Consider the following 26,759-nt stretch of genomic DNA (forward strand, 5'->3'; position numbering starts at 1 on the left):
TGTTGTCTCAGAACCTCAACATTCATTTTATCTACTAAGTAAAGTGATTCAGCTCATTTTTTGTTTCACATTTTCCTTTAAGAACATTATCTGAGGAAGGCAATAACCTACTCACATTTATCACTCAAGATCAATTGACTCCTCATAAATTATCATCTTCAGTACTTCAGAGTTTAGTGCTCTCTCATAACATGTAAAATATGTTAGCAAGTTCTTCTTTAAATGGCCTTTTTCTTATTCCAATAAATATAATTTTCATAAAGGGATTAAGATAAGACTAATCAAAAACTCTAGAGAAACAGCTTTTCTATTGATAAGAAATTTTGGCTGAGCTTTGTTGTGTGACTGTTTATGAGAAGGACTGAATGAAAGATCTGAACAGACACCTCACCAAAGATGTAAAGAGGGCAAATAAACATGAAAATATGCTCAACATTATATATCATTAGGTAATTGCAAGTCAAAACAATGAGATACCACTACACACCTATTAAAATGGTAACAACTCAAAACGTTGACAACTCCAAATGCTAGTGAAGATATGGATTAACAGCAACTCTCATTCATTGCTGTTGGGAATGCAAAATGATACATTCACTTGGAAGATAGTTTGGCAATTTTTTTTTTTACAAAACTAAACACAATCTTACCATATGACCCTGCAATCATGCTCTTTGGTATCTGCCAAAATCAGTAGAAAACTTATATTCACACCAAACCTGCACACATAGCACTGAAGTTCCTCAAAATGTTAAAAATAGAATTACCATATGATCCAGCAATCTTGCTTCTCCGTATTTATCCAAAAGGATTAAAATCAGGATCTCAAAGAGACATGCATTCCTGTGTTCATTATAGCATTATTCACTGTAGTCAAATGTGGAAACAACCTAAATGTTCGTCACTGGATACAATAAAACATTATTCATCCATAAAAGGAAGGAAGTCCTGCCATATGTGACAACGTGAATTGGGAATACTATGCAACATGAAATAAGCCAATCACAGGCTAAATACTGCATGATTCCACTTAGATGAGGTATCTAAAATTGTCTAACTCAGAAATAGAAAGTTCATTGGTGTTAACAGGGGTTGGTGAGAGGAGTAAATGGGAGTTGCTGTGCATCTGTCATAAAATTCCAATTATACAATATAAATAAGTTCTGCAGATCCATACAACATTGTGTCTATTGTTAACTGTACTATATTGTGTACTTAAAACTTTATTAAGAGGGTAGATCTCATGTTATGTTTTCTTATTACAATAAAGCAAGCCAAAAAAACCCAAACCAAAACAAAAGCACTGCACAAGGATGTTTATAGCAGCTTTGTTTATAATATCTAAAACTTGGAAGCAACAAGAAGTCCTTTGGTAAGTGTGTGGTTAAATAAACTGTGCTCTATAAAGACAATGGAATATGATTCAGTATTAAGAAGAAATAAACTATCAAGCCAAAAAGCGTATGAAGGAAACTTAAATGCATATTCCCAAGTGAAAGAAGCCAATCTGAAAAGACTGTATACTGTATGAGTCCAACTCTGATATCCTGGTAAAAGCAAGACTATAGAGACAGTAAAAAAGATCAGTATTTGTGAGAAGTTTGTGGTGAGGAAATTATGAGTAGGTGGGACACAGATGGTATTTAGGTTAGCGTAATTGTTCTATATCATACTGTATTGGTGACACATGTCATTATACATTTGTCAAACCCGTAGAATGTACACCAATCTAAACAGTGAACTTCGGGTGATAAAGATGCATCAGTACAAGTTCACTGATTGTTAACAATTGTACTGCTCTGGTTAGGAATGTGGAGGAGACTGTGCATGAGGTGGGAGAGCAGAAGGTATATGAAAACTCTCTAACTTTCTGCTCAGTTTTGTTGTAAACTTAAAACTGCTCTAAATGTCTATTTTAGGTAAGTGCATTGAATGGCCTAGAGATAATGTCATTAACAAATTTTATCAAAACTAAAGAAGCCTTTATGAAGTCATATTTTGTGAAACATGAAAAAGGGTAATGGTTGCTTAGATTAGACATTAAAGGAAAGCTAGATATTGTACAGCCATCATTTCAGTACTATAATCTTGGTAGATGTTCATTTGTTCTAGAGATTGTTGAAGATGGAATGAAAACACATCTCTTTATCTTTTGCCACAATCTAGTCTTAAGGTCTTTGTCACTGTGATAGGCAGGACAACGTAGGGGCTGTGGGGAAATGGAAAAAAAGAAAAACAAAAGCACCCAGCAGTCTTCTACTTTAATAAACAAATTTGAGGAATGAGGAAGCTGGTACCCTAGAAAACCAACAATTTGCTTTCTAAATATACAAAAATAAAACAAGCAGAAATGGAAATGTTTCAGAACAGGCCTAGTGATTTAAACTACTACTTTCGGGGCGCCTGGGTAGCTCAGTTGGTTAAGCGACTGCCTTCGGCTCAGATCATGATCCTGGAGTCCTGGGATCGAGTCCGGCATCAGGCTCCCTGCTCAGCAGGGAGTCTGCTTCTCCCTCTGACCTTCCCCCCCTCATGTACTCTCTCTCTCTCTCATTCTCTCTCTCAAATAAATAAATAAAATCTTAAAAAAAAATAAACTACTGCTTTCGTGGTGAGGAAAACAAAATTAAAACTGGCACCATCACCCCACAAAAGCACATGCACACAAGCATACAGGTACAGGCACACACAGGAACATAGACATGTACCTGCACACTCACACACAGTTTGAAGACATGACAAGTATGATTTCAACAGCCTTGTTTATTCGTGAGATAAATAGAACATAACCAAAAGGCAAAGAAGTCAATCATGTTGGACAATTTGGTATTGGTTCTCCATCCAACTTCTTACTTCTAAGAAATGAAGGTCTGGAAGCGTGATATTTTGTGAGATGCTGATATTAAGCAGAGCAACTTTGATGGCTGGTGACAAAGTGTGTCCATAGTTATGGGAGTGATTAGTTTGGCTGCCTTTTTATAGAGTAGGGTTCTTTTATGTCACCCTGGTGGCTCTGTGAACATCTGGATTGCAATTCTCACACGTACTTTGCATTTTTCATGATGATAGCCTTTGAAAGTTCAGTAACAATGTCTTCAAGGAGATTTATCAACAGGAATTATTAGCATATGACAGCCAGAGGAGGATAAAAAACATTATGGACTGATTGTTATAAATGACAGACTGGTTTCTGGGGATTACACACACACATGAATAAAACCTATAGAGCAGTTGAGGGAAACATGTTCCTGCTTGGAGCTGAAGAGAGGGGAGGAGCTAAAGTTTATTGAAATTTGGGCATTCTTGTCAGAATATGTTCATAACAAAATATTTTACTTATTTTTAAGTCTAGTTGGTGAAGTTTGGCTGCATAAGTTAAATTTATATTGACTTTGAAATAAAAACATAGCAGCACATGATCCTTGATATGACATATGGTTTTCAGCCATTTAACCTCCTTATATTTGTATTTATTCACGTTTGATATAGGTAATAATACTGACCCATTTCAGATGCAAATAAGGAATACCTCATAAAATAGGGTATTTATGAGAATTTATTGGACTTTGTAATAGATATTTAGATCATTTTAACAAGCTCATGTAAGTCTTTCATTATGATATATTTTATCATCTTATGTTTGGAATGTTTGGATAAGATATATTAAAAACAGTAGTAAATGCATTAAAATTGTAACTATAAATTTCAAAACGAAATGCTACTTCCTTTTCATGTTTAAGAGTATAATAAACCTATATTTATCAATATTGTTCTAGGAAATAAAGAAATTTTAGGAATTTAGGAAATCTAGTGCCAGTAACTACATTTACAAGATGTATCTCATTCGATCTATAGAAATCTGAAAAAGCATAGCAAGATTTTTACCGTTTTATAAATGAGGAAATTAGGGCTTCATAGAAACAATAGAACCTTAATGGTGGAAGGTTCATTAAACATTTTCTATTTCTCTCCAATATACAAATTCTGAAGTTGCTCATGGAGGAAGTTTGTGGTGTTTAAAAAACATTCATTGTCTTCCCTGTGGGACAATATGCATCCTCATCTTCAGTCCTCTCCAGCCCCCACATGCCCTGGTCTCAGGTTCTTCAGTGAGTTGCTTTGCCTCATGGATTTCCTGGCAGTACCAATGATCACTCCTGATCAGACCTGATACTGATCAATCTCTGTATACTCAAACCACCTTAAGTCAGACTTCAACATCTTATTTATTATTTATTTAATTATTTAGGGCAAGAGAGGCAGAGGGAGAGTGAAAGAGAGAATCTTAAGTAGGCTCCACACCCAGCATAGAGCTGGACTTGGGCTCCATCTCATGACCCTGAGATTGTGACCTGAGCTAAAATCAAGAGTCAGACACTTAACCAACTGAACCACGTAGGCACCCCTCAATATATTTCTTAACATGGCCCTTCTCTCTCTGAGGAGGCTCCTAAGACTATCATCATAGAACAATAGCCTATTTATCAACAGATTGTTTTGGTGATGTTTTGGGAACCAAACGTCTGGCATTCGGAGAGAAAAATTACACTGTGGGATGCCTGGGTGGCTCATTGGGTTAAGCATCTGCCTTCAGCTCAGGTCGTGATCCCAAGGTCCTGGGATCGAGTCCAGCATCAGGCTCCTTCCTCAGTGGGGAGCCTGCTTCTCCCCCTGCTTGTGTGCTCTCTCTCTCTGACAAATAAATAAATAAAATCTTAAAAGAAAAAGAAAAAAACTGAAGAAAAAATAGAAAAATTACACTGTATCTCTCTAGTTGTTTGAGCCTCTATCCTGCCCCTCAACTACCAAGAGAAAAGGGGAAGAATTTAGATGATTTGTTGCCTTGAAAGTTATTTAAATTATAATCTACAAATCATGTAAGTAAGAGAAAATGAAATCATATTTAAATTATTCCTTTCATGTTCTTTGTCAATGAAAAAAAGAATGAATTTAGCCTGTCCTCCCATAAGTAATGTGTTGGGAGACTCTAAATGGGATAAATGATCAAAAGTCAGATTACAAAGAAAGGAATAAAAATCAAGAGGAATATAAACAAACAAAAGGGTAGAAACAAAGTGGTTATATATCATAAATAATATGTAAAGAATGTGAGGTTAAAATTGGTATAGTTGTTGAGGGAGCAGAAGGCTGGCTGAAGACAAAGCATAAGCTGACACCCTGCAAGCTCTCCCCTACCCCCCACTCCTGGGTGGGACATGTGTGACATTTTTCCAGGAATCTCCCAACTATCTTAACGTTAATGCCTTGCTAGAGGGGAAAAACAACCTTAACTTGACAATGGCAAGGCCTCCGGTTGTAGGTCCTCTTTAGCATATGAAAGTTCTTTTGAAACCTCCCTTTTTCCTTACCTCCTCCAACCCCAAGTGTATAATCAGTCACCCCTCTCAACCCCAGTGCAGCAGCTCTTTCTGCCCATGGGGTCTGTCCCCGTGCTTTAATAAAATCACCTTTTTGCACCAAAGACGTATCAAGAATTCTTTCTTGGCCATCGGCTTCAAACCCTAACATCTTTCCTACATCATAGTGAGTGCAGACTTTACCTCTATTAAAACTCAGATGTGAAGAAGATTGTTATTAAAAACAAGTTTTCATGGTCTATTTGGCCTTCCTCCGATATCCTCATTATGCATTGGTCTACAGGGAGAAAAAAATCATATTGATCACACGTTATAAATATCTTTAATAATTAAATTAGTTCTTTTTGCAAACAGTTTCTAATTAGAATAAAAATTTTCAGTCATTTGGATAGTTTTTCCTTCTGCTGACTTGGTGTCACCTTGGTTCTGTTAAAGAACAAATATTCAACTAAGTAAATTTAAAGTTCTAATTTGTTTCATTCAGTGATTCATGTACCAGGCAGCATCCCATCTAACAAATTGAAGAGTGCTGTAAGGAGTTAAAACATATGGAAGGGTTTTATAGGTAGAAACAGAGTGGGACAAGGAAGTAATTAGCAAAAGAAAAGAAAGGCTTGTTTCAGGTAAGGTCACCTTTCCTTAGGGGAAACAGAAAGGGGTCTTATCAAACACATTACCTCCCTAGTGCTGAACAGGAATTTCCAGGCTGATAGGTTTAAAATTACACTCCTAGGAGAGACTGAAACTGCAGTTAGGTTAGGTATTAAGTCTTGGTGGGCTTAGAACGAGGGACTCAGTGTTGGACCTATTGTTTGCTTGTTGCAGTTCCTTGCTGGAGATCCCCTCTGACTCTTATGGAGATCTGCAATCTCTCTATACTACTGAAGAATCAGAGGCAGCTCAGACAGCTAAACCTTAGAGCCTGTCTCTGCCTGATCATGCTGTGCTGCAAAATTACTGTGACTATACCATAGGTAGCTGTTGATTGTGAATGGAGGCGTCTCTTGAGGTCCTAAATGGATAGCAAGGCCAATGGAACTGTTCTTTGCTCTCTTTTACTCATTGAAGGCATTGCTATCTTTAAAAAAAAAAAAAAAAAATGAAATTAGGACCTAGATAGTCACTTCACTTTTTTCCCTTCAAAACTTTCAAGCTGGGAATGTAGTTGGATTAGCTTCCACTCCTCAGTTCTTTTTGCTTAGCTCATACGGGTGAATCATACATCCTCTCTTCACTACAGCTAACTTTAATTTTTGAGTTGTCTGGAATACAGTTGTTGATGTAGTAAAGAAGAATAAAAGACTTTAGAAAATCCTTTCTCAAGCTAAAAGCCTGACTTGCAAAGACCTGTATTGTCTTGTGCATAATCCAATTTGAATGTAAAAAAAAAAATACTGTTTGAGCCTTTCTCCTTTCATTCCATATGTTACAAATTTTAATTTTCTTTTAAGGAGGTGAATGCCTAGGGAAGTCCAGGGCAAAGGCCAGATACTTGAGAAAACAAAAGGATGAAAAAATATAATTTTAAAATCAATTATTCCTATTAGAGTGGTTTATTTAAAAGCTCACCACATCTACAAAATTCATTCTCAGTTTACTTTGATACTATACTTTTTGATACTTTGATACTATACTTATGTGCCTTAATCTTCTTATATAATTAAAAATATTAAATATAAAAAATAAAAGTAATATAAGATTTATAATAAAAAACATCACTTCTCTAACCAATTCCAATGACACTTTTCAAATTAGTACTACTTTTTCTGTTTTTAAATAATTAAGGTAAATGTATGCATCTTAATTTCATTTGAGTGAGTTTTGATAACTGTACACACCCATTAAATTGACTCCTCAGTCATGATATAGGACATTTCCATCAAACTCAGAGAATTCCCTTATCCTTATGTCTCTTCACAATTGAAGGGGAGCAGAATTTCCCACCCCGAAATATGCCTTTTTAGCATAAGGATTATTTTAGGCTGATTATTTTTAAGAAATCGCAGACATGGAAAAAGCTCAGAAAACTGAGTAGACATTACATTTTGGTAAGAGACTTACATTTACAAGGGAAATCTTCTTTTGTAGGGGTATCTCCTTTTTTTTTTTTTTTTTTTTTTAACCAGGAAGAGAAGGATGATTAAATGTCTAGAAACTTTTATGGAGAAAGCTAGGACCTAAATCTGCATAACAACCTACCTTTGTTTACTGTGCTTTTCCTGATAGCCTCCCATCACTGGTTACCTTGCCTTTCAACAACTGATTTGTCTTTAGTTGGAGATGGAGTTTAAGGTGATGGCTTAGGCCATTTTGAGGAGTAACTCAGTTTTTCTGTTTTATCTCCTATGTATACAGAAGGTATACATGTTATTAAACTTATATTTGTTTTTCTCCTGTTAATCTTTCATTATAGAGGGGTCTCAACCAAGAACCTAGAAAGGTCAAGGGAAAATTCTTTTTCCTCCCCTACACAATCACCCACATTCCAGAAGTGAACAGTGCTCATCTATATCACAACATACTACTTCTGCCTGTGTTCTTAAATTAATCTGAGTACAATCATAAATTATGTGCTGTTTATGCCTGATTCCTTTCACCCAATATAATTCTTTTGAGATTAATCCATGTTACTATATGTGTTGTTAACATTTCATTACTTTTTAATGTTGTGTAATAATTTATTCTAAATATGTAATTTGGCTAGTTTCTAATATGCGACTGCTATGAACATTTTTTAAGTGGGTTTTTGAGGACATATGTTTATGTTTCTCTGAGGCAAATACCTACACATGGAATTGTTGGTTATAGGGCAGGTATCACATTACATTTAAAAGTTGTATTTTTTTGTTGTTGTTCTTAAGTAATACTGAAAATATTATCATGTATATATGTTGACCGTTATACATCTTCTTATACTGTTCATTTTTTATTGGTTTGTTTGTGTTTTTATTATTCAATTATAGGAGTATTTTTATCCTCTGAATGAGTTCTTTATCTGATTTTATATGTATATGTATGTATTTTATATGTATACATATGTATATGTATATGTATATGTAAATACATATATAACTTACATATATATAAAGTATATAGTTGTTATCTTATCCCTGTCTGTGGCTTACCTATTCATATTCCTATTGATGTCTTTAGATGAGCAGAAGTAAATTGTTTTTAATGTGAAATTTTTTCTTTTTTCTTTTTTAATGGTTAATGATGTAGGGAATGGTTGAGATTCAGAGCCTACGGCCAAGAAAGAGTTGTTGAGATGTTGTTAGTGCAAAAAGGTGTTTTTATTAAAGCCCAGGGACAGGACCTCTGGACAAAAAGAGCTGCACTGGGGTCATGAGGAGTGGCCGATTATATACTCTCAAGTTGGAAGGAGGTTAGGGACAGCACAAGTCTCCAGGGTATTTTGCAAACAAGGTTTCCAGGACCTTGAGGGGGCTGGTTATTGTTAGGTTATTTTATCTTGGTAAAAACTCAGTCATGAGACCCTTCAGATGTGTATCAGTGGATCATATGCTTAGAGGATGATTGCTAACATATATCTTGGGGGGTAGAGATAAAGGGAGTTTCCAAAGGAATTTTTTTAAAAGATTTATTTATTTATTTTAGAGAGAGAGTGTGTGTGTGGGGGGGAAAGGGGTGCAGAGTAAGAGGGAGAGAGAGTTTTAAGCAGACTACACACTGAGCATGGAGCCCAATGTGGGCTCGATCTCATAACCCTGAGATCAGGACCTGAGCAGAAACCAAGAGTCAGACACTGAACTACCCAGTGTCCCCCAAAGGAATTTTTGTATGTTAAAGTAGACTCACAGGATCCTAGGGGGTCAGGCTAAGATTGCCTTTGACCTTACCAAAGTGTCAACATGGAGGCAGCTGAGCTCCTAGAGGAAGGTCACTCTACCTGTTTCAAGGACTTGTCAATGGGCTGGCTGTAGGCAGTAAGGAAATTAAATTTTTTTTCTTTTGCTTTATTTTCCACATCAGTTAGGATTTATATTAGTTTCCTGTCACTAGTATACAAAATTACCACAAACTTAGTGGCTTAAAACAATAGTAATTTATTATTCTGCATGTTTGGAACTCAGAAGAACTAAGGTATAGGCGAAATTGTTTTCCTTCCAGAGGTTCTAGGGGGAGATCCATGTCCTTGACTTTGCCAGCTTCCTCTAGAGGTTACTTGCTTTATATGAGGCATGGTTTCTTCTTTGAATTACTCTACCTCTCCTTTGTCACATCTACTCTGGCTCAGACCATCCTCCATCCCTCTTATTAGGATCCTTGTGATTACTTTGGGTCCAGCCAGATAATCCAGAATAATTTTCCCATCTTGAGATTCTTAAAAACATCTGCAAAATCACCTTTTCCATATAAGGTAATATATTCATAGATTCCAGAGATTAGGGCATGTATATCTTTGAGGGACCATTATTCCATCTACCAGAGCACTTATTCTGTCATAAGAAATAATTGCTTTCCCCCAAGGTCATGATGATAACATACTTTTTTTATATTATAAATTATATGATTATAGCTATGACAACTTGAGTTTGATTATCACCTCAAAATAAGGTTTGTCTAAGGACTTGAATTCATTTTTATTCACAGTTACCCAGTTTTTTTCAGCATCATTTGATTAAAAAAAGTTTCCTATTTTCATTGATTTTTTTTCTTCTTTTTTTTAAGATTTTATTTATTTATTTGAGAGAGTGAGACACAGACAGCACAAGCAGGGGGGAGTGGCAGACAGAGGGAGAGGAAGAAGCAGGTTTCCTGAGGAGCAGGGAGACCGATGTGGGGCTCGATCTCAGGACCTGAGCCAAAGGCAGATGCTTAACTAACTGAGACACCCAGGTGTCCCCTCATTAATTTTTTTTCTAAAAATCCTTCTGGGCTCTCAGTATGATTACAAAAAAAAAAGTAATGTTTTAATTATTTCAACTTTACAATAGGACTTGAAATAACAGTACAACTTTCAGTTTTTTTCATTTTGAAAGAATTCAATATTCTTTACTTTTGTATATAAAGTTTATAATTGGCTACCCAATTTTAAAAATCACTTGGAATTTTATTTGGAATTCCAATTTCATGTAAATTATAGCTTAAAAATCTTGTTTCTAATCCTTGAAAATGGCATATTTCAAATTTTTAAATTTTCTTAAGTTTTATAGTTTTGAGAATACAAGTCTTACATACCATTGGTTAAATTTATTCTTACTTTTAGTACATTTTTGGAAGACCTATTAAATGGTACTTAAATTGTATTTTCAAATTCTTTATTTCAAGTGTATAGAGATACAACTAATATTTGAAAATTGGTTTTATATCCAACCATCTTGCCAAATTCATTTATTAGAATTAGTTCTTTTTTTCATTTATTTTTTTTTTGAATTTCACAAATGATGCCATTCATTAATAAGGAGAGTTAAATTTCTGAACTTTTATCCATATCTATTTTTTTAAAGATTTTATTTGTTTATTAGAGAGAGAGAGAGAGAGAAGAGCAGAGCAGGGAGCCCAATGAGGGACTCGATTCCAGGACCCTGAGATCATGACCTGAGCCAAAGGCAGATGCTTAACCGACTGAGCCACCCAGGCGCCCCTCTGTTTTTTTCTTATACTGCACAAATACTTCAGTAAAACATTAAATATTAGATGTGAAAGTGGGCATCTTTGCCTGTTTTCTGGTGTGAGGTGAAAAGGATAATTCATTTAGCATTAGATTTATATTAGCTATAGGTTTTTTCACATAATCTTTAAATTAAGTCATTTTATTTTATGACTTTTATTACAATATGTTCTGATTGTTATTAAATCATTTTTCACATTTTTGTGATTATATTTTTTATTCTTTGATGAATTACATTTGTTCTGAAATAACTATTTTTAGAAGTTTTAGGGTCTTTTTTTTTTTTTCCATAAATGATATGAAGATAGTACAGAGCTTCCTTATACTCTTGTGGGAGGAAAAACAAATTTATTCTTCAAAGATTCTTCCGGTTGATCTAAGAATTAAATTGACATGAGACAGATTAACAGGAGAAAATCAAGTTTAATTTCCCCAGATACATGAGATATTCAAAGACAGAAAGGTAGAATGAGGTATATATATATCCTCCTGAGCTAAGAAAAGGGATGGGGGGGCACCTGGGAGGCTCAGTCGGTTAAGCGTCTGACTTAGGCTCAGGTCATGATCCCAGGATCCTGGGATCGAGCCCCGCATCAGGCTCCGTGCTCAGCGGGAAGCCTGCTTCTCCCTCTCCCACTCCCCCTGCTTGTGTTCCCTCTCTCGCTGTGTCTCTCTCTGTCAAATAAATAAATAAAATCTTTAAAAAAAAAAGGGATAGGGGTCTGGGGCTTTATGTATTTATTTTTCTTGTGATGTTTTTGTCTGGTTTAGTATGGGATATGCTATATTAAAAATGAATTGAAAAGTTGAAAGAATATATCTGAAATTTGTATCATTTCATCTTTAGATGTTTGATATAATTCACCAGTGAAGCCATCTAAGACTAGCATTTCTTTGGGGGAAATTTTGACTGCATATTTAATCTATTTAATTCATAAAGGAGGTTTTTTGTTTGTTTGTTTTCCTGTTAATGTTGTCTGTCCTAATTTGTTAAATTTATTGGCCTGAAGGTTCTAAATACATTCTCATTGAATGGAATCTCCATGGTGCCCTACAAAGATATCCTCTTCTGGGTGTTTTTGCTTTTGTGAAATCTCCTCCCTTTGGTTGTGGGATCAATTTGGTCACTCTCTTCTAACAGATGAAGCGTAGCTGTTTGTTCTTTATGTTTAATAAAAATTCCATAATACTCTAACTTCAAACTCTAAATTTTACTACTGAATTTCTAAGCACTTTTTGAATAATTCTACCTTCAACCAGAATGTTACATAGCAAAAAATTGAGACCCTCAAAATTTGAGGATATAAAATGAATTGAGAAAGAATATGTATATAATTATAGTTTTAAAATTTTTATATATAACTGATTTCATTCAGTTTTATGCATGACATTTTAAGAAATATTTCTTTTCTATTTTTAAATCTTTTTTTTCTTTTTAGTTTTTGGTAGCAAATGTATTTGCAGAGAACAGATGTGTGACCTTCTGCAGCATTCTCAATTTAGCCTTAATGAAAAGCACTGTCAAATAACAAAACACTTTGATTATGTGATTAAATAAAAGCTCATGTTTTTCTTGATGTTTTAACACATTTAGTTATCTTTATATCTCCAAAGTTATACTCTGCTTTCTAAGATATGAAGGCAAGTAGCAACCTCAACTGTTCCCAGTACAGTTAAATAAATATCATTAAGCAAAACTTCTTATATCAAATATTATTTATTTTAAAATAAAATTCTATGGTTATTTCAAGGAAATTTTTATTTAAGATAGTTAACTCATTTAAAAATTATAGATTCTAGAAATGCAAGTTATATGAGTAAATAATATAATAAATGTCTACAAAATAACTTAATAGGATACTACTAGTATATTTGAACTCCATCATCAAATAAGTAGCTTACCACTACTCTTTTTTTCCCCCAAAAAACTCCATGGTTTTACCACATAAGAATTCCATCCTAGACATTTTATTTTTTGGTTTTGGAAAGTTTTGAAATGTGTATAAACTCTACCATATTGGATGTATTTTTTTTTTACCCATTGCTTTTTGTTTTGTTTTATTTTATTTGGCACAATATATATTTTGAAGGAACTCACCCATGTCAATGCGTGTAGCTATAGTTTCTTTCTTTTTTTTTTAAAGATTTTATTTATTTATTTGAGAGAGAGAATGAGATAGAGAAAGAGAGCACGAGAGGGAAGAGGGTCAGAGGGAGAAACAGACTCCCTGCTGAGCAGGGAGCCCGATGCGGGACTCCATCCCGGGACTCCGGGACCACGACCTGAGACAAAGGCAGTCGCTTAACCAACTGAGCCACCCAGGCGCCCCGTAGCAATAGTTTCTTAATTTCACTTCCGCAGAGTATTTCATTATCTGATTATACTGTAAGATTTTAAAACAATTGGGGATTTCTAGTTTTTACTATTACAAATAATGCTGCTATGAACATAGGTGAACTTGTCAATGGAGCTCATGTATAAAAATTTTTTGAGGTAAATACTTAGGAATAAGATTTGCTGGATTATTGTACTAGTTTATACTCCATCTAGACTTTTTTTTTTTAAAGATTTTATTTATTTATTTGACAGGGAGAGAGAGACAGCGAGAGAGGGAACACAAGCAGGGGGAGTGGGAGAGGGAGAAGCAGGCTTCCCGCTGAGCAGGGAGCCGGATGCGGGGCTCAATCCCAGGATCCTGGGATCATGACCTGAGCTGAAGGCAGATGCTTAACGACTGAGCCACCCAGGCGCCCCTATACTCCATCTAGACTTTATAAAAAAAATCCTGTTGCATTACATCTTCATCAAAACCTGACATTATGACTTTCAAAACTTTTGGACAATTGGTTAAGATTAAATAATATTTTATGTTTTTATTTTCTATTTTGGTGATTACTAATAAGGTTGGTTACCTTTATGGGGAGTTTATTGCCCAGTTTTCCTTCTTTCCCAGAAATTCTTGGATATTCTTTTTACTTTTTCCTCATGGATTTGTATATATTTTAATTATTTTTTAGGAGTTCTTTATAATTTCAGGATATTAACCTTTAATCAACTTTAAGCATTCTGTTTTCCCAAGTTGCAGCTTTTCTATTCACTTCATTTTGGTGTTTTTGATTCATTAGAACTACCCAACATTTAGTTTGGGTCAAAATTTATTCACTAAAAAAATTGGTTTATGGGTTTTGTATTATGTTTAAGAAAGCCTTCCCTCTGAGATTTTAATGTCAATATTCAAACCTGTGTTTCAACTAGAAAAGATTTTGTGTAGTGCATAAAATAATGACTGAATATTACTTTTGAGTTATTAATAGAATCAACATTTTTCTAAATTTTTTAAGTATTTCCTCATTTACCTAGTGTCCTAACTCCATTTTTCTCATATGTTAAATTTTCATAGCTCTGTGTCTGTATTTTTTCTCAGGGTGGTCGAATAGACAATCCCCAAATATGCCATTTTGACATAAGGGTTATTTTGAGCTAAACACAGTAGAAAAACAGCAGTTGCAAGAAGGGCATTTCATACATCTCCTTTTCTTCTAACTTACTGCACACATCTCTTAATTGTTCCTTGATGTGTTAAGTGGTTTTTACCTTAGGTATTTTACATATGCTGTTCCCTCTGTCTGGGAGACCTTTCCCAGTTATCCTCATATATCCTTCCTTCATTTGTTTCAGGTGTTTGCCTACATTCCATTTACCTAGTGAGTACTTCATTGATAAAATTGTATTAGATTTTATTTTTTTCTCATTCATTACCTTGGAGAATATAGCATTAATACAGTGAAAAGCATGGAAGTTATATTATTTATCTCTTCTTATGTGATTTTCTTTTCAAATTTAATTTGGCTATTCCATTTAAACATTTTATAGCAAAAGACTAGATACCATCTAGAATTAGGTTTTGAACATTTAATTTTATCATACATTTTTCACTTTTACCAAACATTGGGTCTGAGATTACATAAATACAGATTTGGAGTACATCAAAATTTTAAGCAAATAAAATCATGCTTAAGTAGTGAAAAAAAATTGGCATGCATATACAGTAGCAATATTAACAGCAAAATTACATTACATGTGGTACATTCAATTTGATTTGTAATTTTTCATTTACATTCTATCCACGACTCCAATTGGAAGTAATTCAGAACTAAATTAGGAAATTAGTAACTTTAATAACTAAATGTAGCTGATATCCCGTGGTCTAATCATTACTACCACACTCTTGTAAAGCCCCTCAACTCCCTGACTGTGTCACTGTGTCTTCCTTTCCCAAATTTCTTTGTGTGGCTTATCAAGCCCATGTCTTATTGCTCTGATCTCATCTTCTACTCTCTTCTCTCCCTCCTCATCTGTCTAGACTTCTTTAGATTCTGAGGACAATCTGTGAATGTTTGCATTACGGATTCCATAGACAATGAATGTTCTTCTGTATCAGTCAGTCATTGCTGACACTATTTAATCATCCAGAGAGCAGTTAAACTATCTTTTACCCTGAGAGGGCTTTTCTGATTACCCAGCCAGTTTCTAACATTTTACAATATTTTATTTCTCTTAGCACAAAACTTTTTTTGACAGCACTGTTTGACAAGGTGAATTTATATTGAAAATAATGAACTTAACTTTTATTTACCTTCTTTTACTTATTTTTGTGTTCCACACCAGTCCTTCTAATAATTTGGGATGTAAAAATGTGTCCATGTCTTCATGTATTTTTTTAAGTTTTTATTTAAATTTCAGTTAGTTAACATACAGTGTAGTATTAGTTTCAGGTACACAATGCAGTGATTCAACACTTCCATACAACACTCCGTATTCATTAAGTGCCTTCCTTAATCCCCATTACCTGTTTAACCCATCCCCCTCCCCTCTGGTGACCATCAGAGTCTTCTCTATAGTTAAGAGTCTGTTTCTTGGTTTGCCTCTCTCTCTCTCTCTCTCTCTCTATTTTTTTCCCTTTGCTCATTGGTTTTATTTCTTAAATTCCACATATGCTATAATAGCTAAATTATGGAAATAACCCAAGTGTCCGTTGACTGATGAATGGATAAAGAAGTAATATTTATATATTTATATATATATAATAAAATGTTACTCAGCCATAAAAAATGGAATTTTATCATTTACAAGACATGGTTGGAGCTAGAGAGTATAATGCTAAGCAAAATAAGTCAGAGAAAGACATGTTCATGTATTTTTGTAAAAATAATGAAATGTTTTGGTTAGACTGTTACCCTGTTATTTTCTGACTTCTGCCACAGTTACTTTTGTATCAGGTATGGTTGAAGTGGCCAACTTCATTTGATATGTTTAAGTGGAATTGGGATTTTGCATATATTTAGTTTGATTTAATGAGATATATTGGTTTGGTTCCCAATACTTTGCAGATATATTTGATTTACTTGTAAGCATCCCAATATAGGAATGACTTCTACAAATACTTTGCATACAATACAGACTCACCCAGACTCCTGGCAAAAATATGCAGGACCAGTTAGGCTGTTTTCCTAATATTACTTGTCTTAAGACACAAAGTATGGAAAAGATGTGGGTGGTGGAGGAGAAAAAAAAAAATCCTACTTTGGGGAAAATGCTTTTTGTCATCAGACATAAAATTGTAAGCAGAGTTTACAAGCTTAGTTAAAACGGAGTTTTTCTTCTCATAGGAATATACCCAATAATGTAATATATAGCATAATATAAAAATATCTTAAAAATTTTGTTGGAATCATGCAAAAGAGAACATCAATATTCTCGTATTTATAATAGAATAATATGCAGCAGTATACAACTATAAATTAAGTCTGTTAATTGAAAGTTCATGGTTTATGTAGCCTAGCATACAAGATTGGTCTTTAGTATCTGATGAAATGTCTTAAAGTTATCTAGGGTTCTACATGGAGCAACCCACAAAATTATTTTTTTAAAGATTTTATTTGAGAGAGAGAGAGCATGAGTGGGGGCAGGGGCAGAGGGAGAAGCAGACTCCCTGCTGAGCAGGGTGCCAGACACAGGGCTGCATCCCAGGACCCAAGGATCATGACCTGAGCCAAAGTGTACACATCCCTGGAAGTGTATTTTTATTTTATTGTTATTTTATTATGTGTTTGAGAAGCATCTCTCATTCATTGCATACCCTGTTGGAGGATCAAATTACAATCACTCATTTTAACAAACAAGGTATCTTTCATTAGCTATAGTATTGATATAAATTATTGGGCTCCTTGCTTGGTGGGGAGCCTGCTTCTTCCTCTGCCCCACCCCCTCCCCCCACACTTGTGTGCTCTCTCTCTCTCTCTCTCTGACAAATAAATAAATAAAATATTTTTAAAAAAATACACTTCCAAAATGTCATGAGTTTGTAAACTGCTTTTATTTATTTTTATTTTTTAATGATTTTTAAAATTTTTGGAATAAATTTATTTTTTTCTTTTTCAAATTTTTATTTCAATTCTAGTTAGTTAATATATAGTGTAATATTGGTTTTAGGAGTAGAATTTAGTGATTCATCACTTATATATAACACGCAGTGCTCAACACTGACATTCCCACCTTAATGACCATCACCCATTTATCCCATCCCCTGTCTACTTGCCCTTCAGCAACCCTGTTTGTTAACTGTAGTTAAGACCCTCTTATGGTTTACTTCTCTCTCTCTTTTTTTTCTCTTCCCCTACGTTGTTTTGTTTCTTAGATTCCACATATGAGAGAAATCCTAAAATATTTGTCTTTCTTTGACTGACTTATTTCACTTAGGCTTATAGACTCTAGCTCCATCAATGTCATTGCAAATGGCAAGCAAGATTTCATTCTTTTTGATGGCTGAGTAATATTTCATTATGTGTATTATATTATATTATATATATTTCATTATATATATATACTGCCATATTTCATTATGTATGTGTGTGTATGCATACACACACACCACTTCTTCTTTATCCATTCATCAGTGGATGGACATTTGGGCTTTTTCCATAATTTGGCTATTATTGATAATGCTGCTATAAACATCAGGGTGCATGTGTCCCTTCAAATTAGTATTTTTATATTCTTTGGGTAAATATCTAGTAGTGCAATTGATGGGTCATAGGGTAGTTCTATTTTTAACTCTTGAAGACCCTCCATACTATTTTTCAGAGTGGTTGCACCAGTTTGCATTCCTGCCAACAGTGTAGTAGGGTTCCCCTTTCTCTACATCCTTGTCAACTACTGTTGGTTCCTCTGTTGTTGATTTTAGCCATTCTGACAAGTGTGAGGTTATATCTCATTGTGGTTTTGATTTGTATTACCCTGATGATGGGTGATGTTGAGCATCTTTTCATATGTCTCTTTGGAAAAATGTCTGTTTATGTCTTCTGCCCATTTCTTAATTGGATTATTTGTTTTTTGGATGTTGAGTTTGATATGTTCTTTACAGATTTCAGATACTAACCCTTTATCATAAATGTCATTTGCAAATATCTTCTCCCATTTGGCAGGTTGCCTTTTAGTTTTGTTTCCTTCACTGTGCAGAAGCTCTGTATCTTGTTGAAGTCCAATAGTTCATTTTTGCTTTTGTTTCCCTTGCCTCCAGCAACATATCTAGTAAGACTTTGTTACAGCCAAGGTCAAAGAGGTTGCTGCCTCTTTTCTCCTCTAGGATTTTGATGGTTTTCTGTCTCACATTTAGGTTTTTCATCCATTTTGAATTTATTTTTGTGTGTGGTATAAGAAAGTGGTCCAGTTTCATTCTTCTGAATGTTGGCTGTCCAGTTTTCCCAACACCAGTCATTGAAGAGACTGTCTTTTTACCATTGGAAATTGTAAACTGATTTTAACAAGACAGGCATATTTCAGGTGATTTTCAGACCAAAGGAGTATAGACATAACCTTCAAAAGGTATGAAGACTCCTCAGAGTATGGAAGGTTGTACTTATTTGGATTATACCTTAATCAAGCATAATTCCCTAGACCAATATCTTTAAGAACGAATAAAAGAAAGCATTCAATATTATTTTGAAAGTCTAAAAAATAGTTGTTGCAACAATTACTCTGTTACTCTGATAGCAAAAGAGATTTTTCCAACAGTGATGTTTTTCAGAATAACAGAAATTTAAATAAATGCTAAATCTGATAAATTGTTGCATGAACATTTGGAAAACTATTAAAATGGAAAAAGTGGCCTATTTGTCTCCAAGAATTAATAAAAATTATGGAAAAATATATAATTAATTGATATAGCAAACAAAAATCAGTAATAAAATGATTTTGCACACAAAATCTGACCAGTTGGAGAGTCTTGTGATCTATTATTTAACAGAAAACTCTATGAGTGATTTTAAAATTTTATTAAAGAAAACTGTCTGTGACTTGATTCAGCCAAGTTCTGGATGACTGTAAGCTGCTTTTGAACAATATTCTCTGCCAATCAAGTGACAAAAAAACTGTTTTGAAAGGTGATGAGAAAGGGCTGATGCACTTTTTAAAACCTTAATAATCATGCATAATATGTGTTGTGCACAGCTCACTGCTTCAATCTTGTTGAAGAAAATGCACAGCTCCTGAAGTTGTTGACTACTTTGGTATTTTGAAATAATTATGTGTAATTTTCAGTTCAGTGATAGAAGGAGTATTTTAAACATACTTGAAAGTTGAATTTTTAATGGGTAAATGTAATGATATAGTTTGCATGTTATAAAGTTCTCCAAATCTTACAATAAGAATAAGGCAGCGTTTTAAAGACTCAAACTTATATTTTTAAAGATTTGGAAGAGAAACACAAATTCAAATGAGATACAAAAGGTTTATTCAAGATGTGGATAAAGCTAAAATATTTTTAAGATCAATTTGACAAGAATTTGGTATATTTCATTAAAATAGGTGAGAAATTGAAGAATTATAACATATATACATAAATGGTAGCATTTTGATTCATTGTTTTATTTATTTATTCTAGAGTTGACAGAAAATTTCAAATAAAAATATAATGGGAAAATATGAAGCAGAAGTGATAAAATCAACAATAACAGAAGCAAATTATTTTGAAGTGGAGAAGCAAATAGGAGCAAACCATTTTTATATTATAAAATTACTCAGTAATTCATTGAAGACAAGAGATACATATGAATAATGAGTATTGGATCATATGTAAACAATAGAAAAATATTCAAGTTTGTTGCTGATTTGACATGAAACACTTACATCAATGAACATAATATACAGTCATAATAATCCACCCTGTAATGAAACATCAAAGACAAACTGGTTTAAGAGAGTTGTCAATTCCAAGAAGATTTAAGTTTTAGGTACAAAAATTTTTGAAACAAGAGTATAATTCATACATGAAAAATAACTAGATCATCCCTACAGACTGCTGTAAGAAAATAACACAGACTATGTGGCTTATGAACAACATAAATTTATTTCACACAGTTCTGGGCACTGGGTAATCCAAGAGCAAGGTGCCAGCATGGTTGGGTTCTGTTGAGAGCCCTCTTTTTGTTGCAGAGCCAGCAGCTTCACTGTGTCCTTACATGGTGGAAGGAGTGAGAGAGATAGATATCTCTCAGGCTTTTATAAGGGCATTAAACTCATTCATGAGGCCTCTGCCTTCATGACCTATGCACCTCCCAGACTCTACCCCTTAATACATCACATGGGGCCTTAGAATTTTAATATATAAATTTTGGGGAACACAAATATTGAGACTATAGCACCTATTCTAAAATTTTCCCACAATAATAGCCTAACATTTACAACAATAAGTTCTAAAGTCCAAAGAAACTTTTCCAAAGTATGAATAAGAATAAAATAATAATAATAATAATAATACTTTTCAATTGGCTATACAAGGAAAAGGCTGATTATTTTGTACTCTCTAGTTTGAAAACAATACTGGAAAATTCTTGGCGTATGTAGAGACATTCAAAGAATATGTGAAGCCTCACATCCTCGCCAACACATGTTGTTTCTTGTGTTGTTGATTTTAACCATTCTGACAGGTGTGAGGTGATATCTCATTTTAGTTTTGATTTGTAGTTCCCTGATGATCAGTGATGTTGAGCATCTTTTCGTGTGCCTCTTTGCCATCTGTATGTTTTCTTTTTAAAAATATCTATTCATGTCTTCTCATTTTTATTTTATTTTATTTTTTTAAAGATTTTATTTATTTATTTGAGAGAGAGAGAGAATGAGAGATAGAAAGCATGAGAAGGAAGAGGGTCAGAGGGAGAAGCAGACTCCCTGCTGAGCAGGAAGCCCAATGTGGGACTCGATCCTGGGACTCCAGGATCATGACCTGAGCCGAAGGCAGTTGCTTAACCAACTGAGCCACCCAGGCGCCCCACTTCTCATTTTTAAATTGGATTATTCTTTTTGTTTTTGTTTTTGTTTTGGTGTTGAGTTTTCTAAGTTCTTTGGGGATACTAACCTTTTATCAGATATGTCCATTTGCAAATATCTTCTCCCATTCCAAAGATTGCCTTTTAGTTTTGTTGATTGTTTCCTCTGCTGTGTAGAAGCTTTTTATTTTGAATAAGGGGAACCCTCTTGCACTGTTGGTTGGAATGTAAACTGGTGCAGCCACTCTGGAAAACAGTATGGAAGTTCCTCAAAAAGTTAAAAATAGAGGTGCCTGGATGCCTCAGTTGGTTGTGTCAGACTCCTGATTTTAGCTCAGGTCATGATCTGATGAGATGGAGGCCCATGTTGGGCTCTGCACTGGAAATGGAGCCTGCCCGGGATTCCCTCTCTCCCTCTCCCTATGCCCCCCTCCCATCTAAAAAAAAAAAAAAAAGTTAAAGTTAGAACTACCCTATGACCCAGCAATTGCACTACTAGATATTTACCCAAAGAATACAAAAATACTAATTTGAAGGGGCACATGCACCCTGATGTTTATAGCAGTATTATCAACAATAGCTAAATTATGGAAAGAACCCAAATGTCCATTATACTCAGCCATCAAAAAAAAATGAAATCTTGTCATTTGCAGCAACACGGTTGGAGCTAGAGAGTATTATGCTAAGCAAAATAAGTCAGCCAGCGAAAGACAAATACCATATGATTTCACTCATGTATGGAATTTAAGAACCAAAACAAATGAGCAAAGGGGAAAAAAAAAAGAGAGAGACAGAGGCAAACCAAGATACAGACTCTTAACTGTAGAGAACAAACTGTTAGTTACCATTGGAGAATGGATGGGGGATGGGTGAAATAGGTGATGGGGATTACGGTGTGCACTTGCTGTGATGAGCACTGGGTGTTGTATGGAATTGTTGAATCAGTATATTGTACACCTGAAACTAAACTGTATGTTAACTATCTGGAATTTAAATAAAAACTTAAAGAAAATAGATATGACTATTAGGAATAAGAAATATAAAAACATGGTTGTTATGGTTAATAATGATGCTAATGATGTGGATATTACTTTGCACTTTCTGTGGCCAAAAAAGCAAAGTTGATTAACTGATCTATTTCAATTTTTGAATCCAAAACTGTGTATCCTTTTAATACTTTCAAGTACTTTTCTTAAATGAAGTATTCTCTAAAAAAAAAAAAGGTGTTGAACTGGTTAAATATCTATATTCTTTACCTTAAACCATGAACATGTTAGAATAAGAAGCACTGTGATAGAAAAGGTCAGAAAGATTCATAGAGAAGTGGGGCACCTGGGTGGCTCAGTCAGTTAAGTAGTAATCCAATTACTGATTTTGACTCAAGTTATGATCTCAGGGATGTGAGATTGGGCCCTGAGTCTGGCTCTGCCCTGGGTATGGAGCTTGCTTAAGATTCTCTCTTTCCCTCTCCCTCTGCCCCTCCCCCTGCTCCCTGTCTTAAAAAAAAATGGTAGAGAAATAGAGAGGTTTAATGAATAAAGAACATTTTACTTTGAGTGGATATGTGAGAAATTATTTGGTCAGTGAACATTTGAAACTATATGAAAAGTAAAACGTTAACAGAAAATAAAATGAAATTGGAATCACTGTTTAATTCCTTGAAGAAAACTAATATTACAGTCCAGTTTAATTTATAAAATGGTAAAACTTTTATTTTCAATTTTGTTAAATGTTATGGATTTAATTGTGTCCCCTTATAGTTCATATATTGATGTCCTGATCCCCAGTGTGACTATATGTAGAAGCCAGCCATCTGCACGCCAAGGTGAGTGGTCTCAGGAAAAACCAAACGTCTTGACACCTTCATCTTGGATTTCTCCAAAATGGTGAGAAAATAAATTTCTGTTGTGTAAGCTATTTTGTTATGGCAACCTTAGCAAACTAATACAATAGCGATACATTTTGTTAATTAAATTTTATTCTGCTTTCTGTGATATCTTCTGTTGTAAATGAAATGTGCACACTGAAATGTGTTATTTGTGTCTTGAGAACTAAAAGTTGTTTCTGTTGGTCTCTATTAAGCTAGTTGAATAATTGCAGAATGCTAATAACTATCTGGAAAGTGTCCTGATTGCTCATAAAATATGTTGTGGTGAGTTTTAGAAAGAAGATATGCCTTATAGATTTTATATGTAAGTGAAACAAACAAAAAATCATGCTATATTTAACCTTTGACAAAAGCAGTTTATACATTTGCATTATATGTGGAAGGACTGAAATTATTTTTAGCTATTTTTAAAGCCTCCTTTTTTATTCTTTCTGCAAATCATATTTTAATTACAGATAGTGATTAATTTTAAATATGTATTAAATAAAATTTTATTTTTAATTTCTTTTTAATTAACTTTCAGTAACAACTCTGAATGCTAAACTTGCCTGTGACACTGATTAATGTTTTAGTCTAATAATGCTACAGGCTTGTGGGATAAAGGTGATTAGATATAGAATGTGAAATACATGCCAATTCCTTAGGAATTAACCATATTAGTAGTAACCAACCAATGAGAAAAAATATACCTTGATAGATATTTCAGTCTGTTAAGAAAATGTCTTTATAATATGTAATACATGTATAATTTTTAAAGAGATTTATTTATTTAACTGAGAGAGAGAAAGGGAGAGTGAGCATGTGGGGGAAGGAGCAGAGGGAGAGAATCTCCAAGCAGACTCCCCACTGAGCACAATGCCTACACGGGGCTTGATCTGAAGACCCTGAGATTATGACCTGAGCCAAACCAAGAGTCAGACACTTAACTGACTAAACCACCCAGGTGCCCTACATGTATCATTTTTAAATTCACTATTGTATATTATTTTGATTATGTTGATTCAATCTGACTTAAAAGTAGTCAATCCCATGTTATTTATTATTATTAGAAAAATTGAACAGATAGTTCAGATAATTCCCATATATGCCTCTGCAATCAATGTGCCCTATTATTAACATTATGTATTTTAGTGTGGTATACTTACTACAATTAATTATTACCCAAAGTCCATAATTTATTCATATTGCCTTAGTTTTGTTCTTTTTCTGTTCCAGGATCTCACTCAGGATGCCACATTATATTTAGTTATCATGTCTTTTTAGGCTCCATATGGCTGCAACAGTTTCTCAGACTTTTCTTATTTATGATGACTTTGACAGTTTGGAGGGGTACTGGTCAGGCATATTGTAGGACTTCTTTTTATTGGAATTTATCTGATGTTTTTCTTACAGATAGACTCGGGTTTGGGTTTTAAGGAGGAAATCACACATTTTAAAGTTATGTTTTCATCACATTGTATCAAGTGTGGATATTATCAAGATGATTTTTGACTGTTAATATTGGTCTTGAATATTGGCTGATTTGTTTGTCAGATTTCTCTACCCTGAAGTTACTCTTGTTTTTCCCCTTTTCATACTGTACTCTTTAGAAAGAAGTCACTACATACATTCTACACTTAAAATACAGGGAGTTATGCCCTCCCTCTTTAGCATGGAGTATCTGCATAATTTATTTGGAATTCTTCTGCGTGGAAGATTTGTCTCTTTTACCATTTATTAATTTATTCAATTATTTAATTATATAAATAATCATTCACAAATATTTATTTTATAATTTGGGTTACAATTTAATACTATTTAATTTATGTTGTTTGCTGAAAATATTCCACCTTTAGTCCTTGGAATCTCTTTTTTAGTTGACTCCAGTGACCCTTGACATGCCCAACAATGTTTGTTTGTTTGTTTGATTTTTAGTATTTCATTTCTTTCTGGTACTACAAGATGCTCTAAGTTCTTATATATATTTTGTGCCACATACCTAAAATCATCCATTTCTCCAAGGAGCCCTTATTCCTTTTATTGGAATTGGTATTAGAAACAAAGATCTGGGTGTCATTTGTATTTTTTTGGTAATGGGGTATCATTTTTTAGGCCTCTAGGCTGAAAGAAGAAAGAATATATGTAAGTACACTAATCTGTGTGTATTTTATACACACACACACACACACACACACTAGATTAACTATGTGTGTATGTACCCATCAATATAGATATTAAGATTAACGTGAGTTCTTACTAATGTTTCCAATTCAGGTCTATTACCACACAGATTGTTCCAGCCTTCTCCCCTTGCTGAACTGTAAATTTCCACTCCAACAGTGAGAAACAGTGAGAAATCTGATCTACTTTCCATTTGGTCATTCAGTTCCAGTATACATGTATAGCAGCATCAGAATTGCTGGCACAAAACCCCATACACTATTTATACACAGTTCCTTTTAACTTCAGTTTTACAGACTCCAGACTCCACTCATTTCCAAAGTTATTTAGGTCAGCACATTTTCTCCCAACACGTTTAGTGAGATTATTCTCCCACCACTTTTAGTGAGATTATTTCATACATTTTTGATACAATTAGATTGTCTTGTTACAGTCTGCATTCTTTCCTGGGATCTCCAGATATCTGAAGTGATTTTTCTTTTAAGTTGCAAACTTTATGTTGTAATTTCTATAAGTTTTGCCATAATATCTGAAAGAGAAAGCAGCAGGTCCACATGTTTTCACTGGTGAATTCTACCAAACTTTTCAGGGAGAAACAATACAAACTTTGTACTATCTTCTCCAGAAAAGAGAAAGAAACACTTCCTAACTCATTTTATGAGGACAGTATTACCCTAGTACTAAAACCAGGGGCGCCTGGGTGGCTCAGTTGGTTAAGCGCTGACTGTTGATTTCAGCTTGGGTTATGATCTCAGGGTTGTGGGATCTAGCCCTGCATCAGGCTCTGCCCTTGGTATGGAGTCAACTTGAGATTCTCTCTCTCTCTCTGTTTCTCTCTCTGCCTCTCTCTCTCTCCAATACATAAATAAATCTTTAAAAAATTTTAAAAATGAAACCAGATGAAGGTATTATAAGAAAAACAACAAAGCAGTATCTCTTATGAACATAGATGCAAACCCTCAACACAGTATCAGCAAATGGAACCGAAGGATATATAAAAAGAATTATACATTAGACCAAGTAGGATTTATTTGAAAAATAAAACATTAAAAAATGAATCAGTGTAATCTAACACCTGAACCAGCCAAACTAATATGATCATATAACTTGATGCAGAAAAATCATTTGACCAAATCCAATGCTGATTCATGATAAAAACTCTCAGGAAACTAGGAATAGAGGGACATTTCCTCAAGTTTGTAAAGAACATCTACAAATACCTACCACAAATGTCATAATGGTGAAAGATAGAATGCTTTTCTCCTAAGATTAGGAGCAAGGCAAGCATGTTCTTTCTCATCACTTGTCTTCAACATTGTCCTGGAAATTTTAGCCAGCTTAGTAAGTTAAGAAAAGGAAATGTGGAACAAAC

Source organism: Eumetopias jubatus, unplaced genomic scaffold (genome assembly GCF_037043125.1).
Source record: "Eumetopias jubatus isolate StellerSeaLion01/CBP00866 unplaced genomic scaffold, mEumJub1_p1.0 scaffold_3, whole genome shotgun sequence".
In the NCBI taxonomy this organism is placed as follows: Eukaryota; Metazoa; Chordata; class Mammalia; order Carnivora; family Otariidae; genus Eumetopias; species Eumetopias jubatus.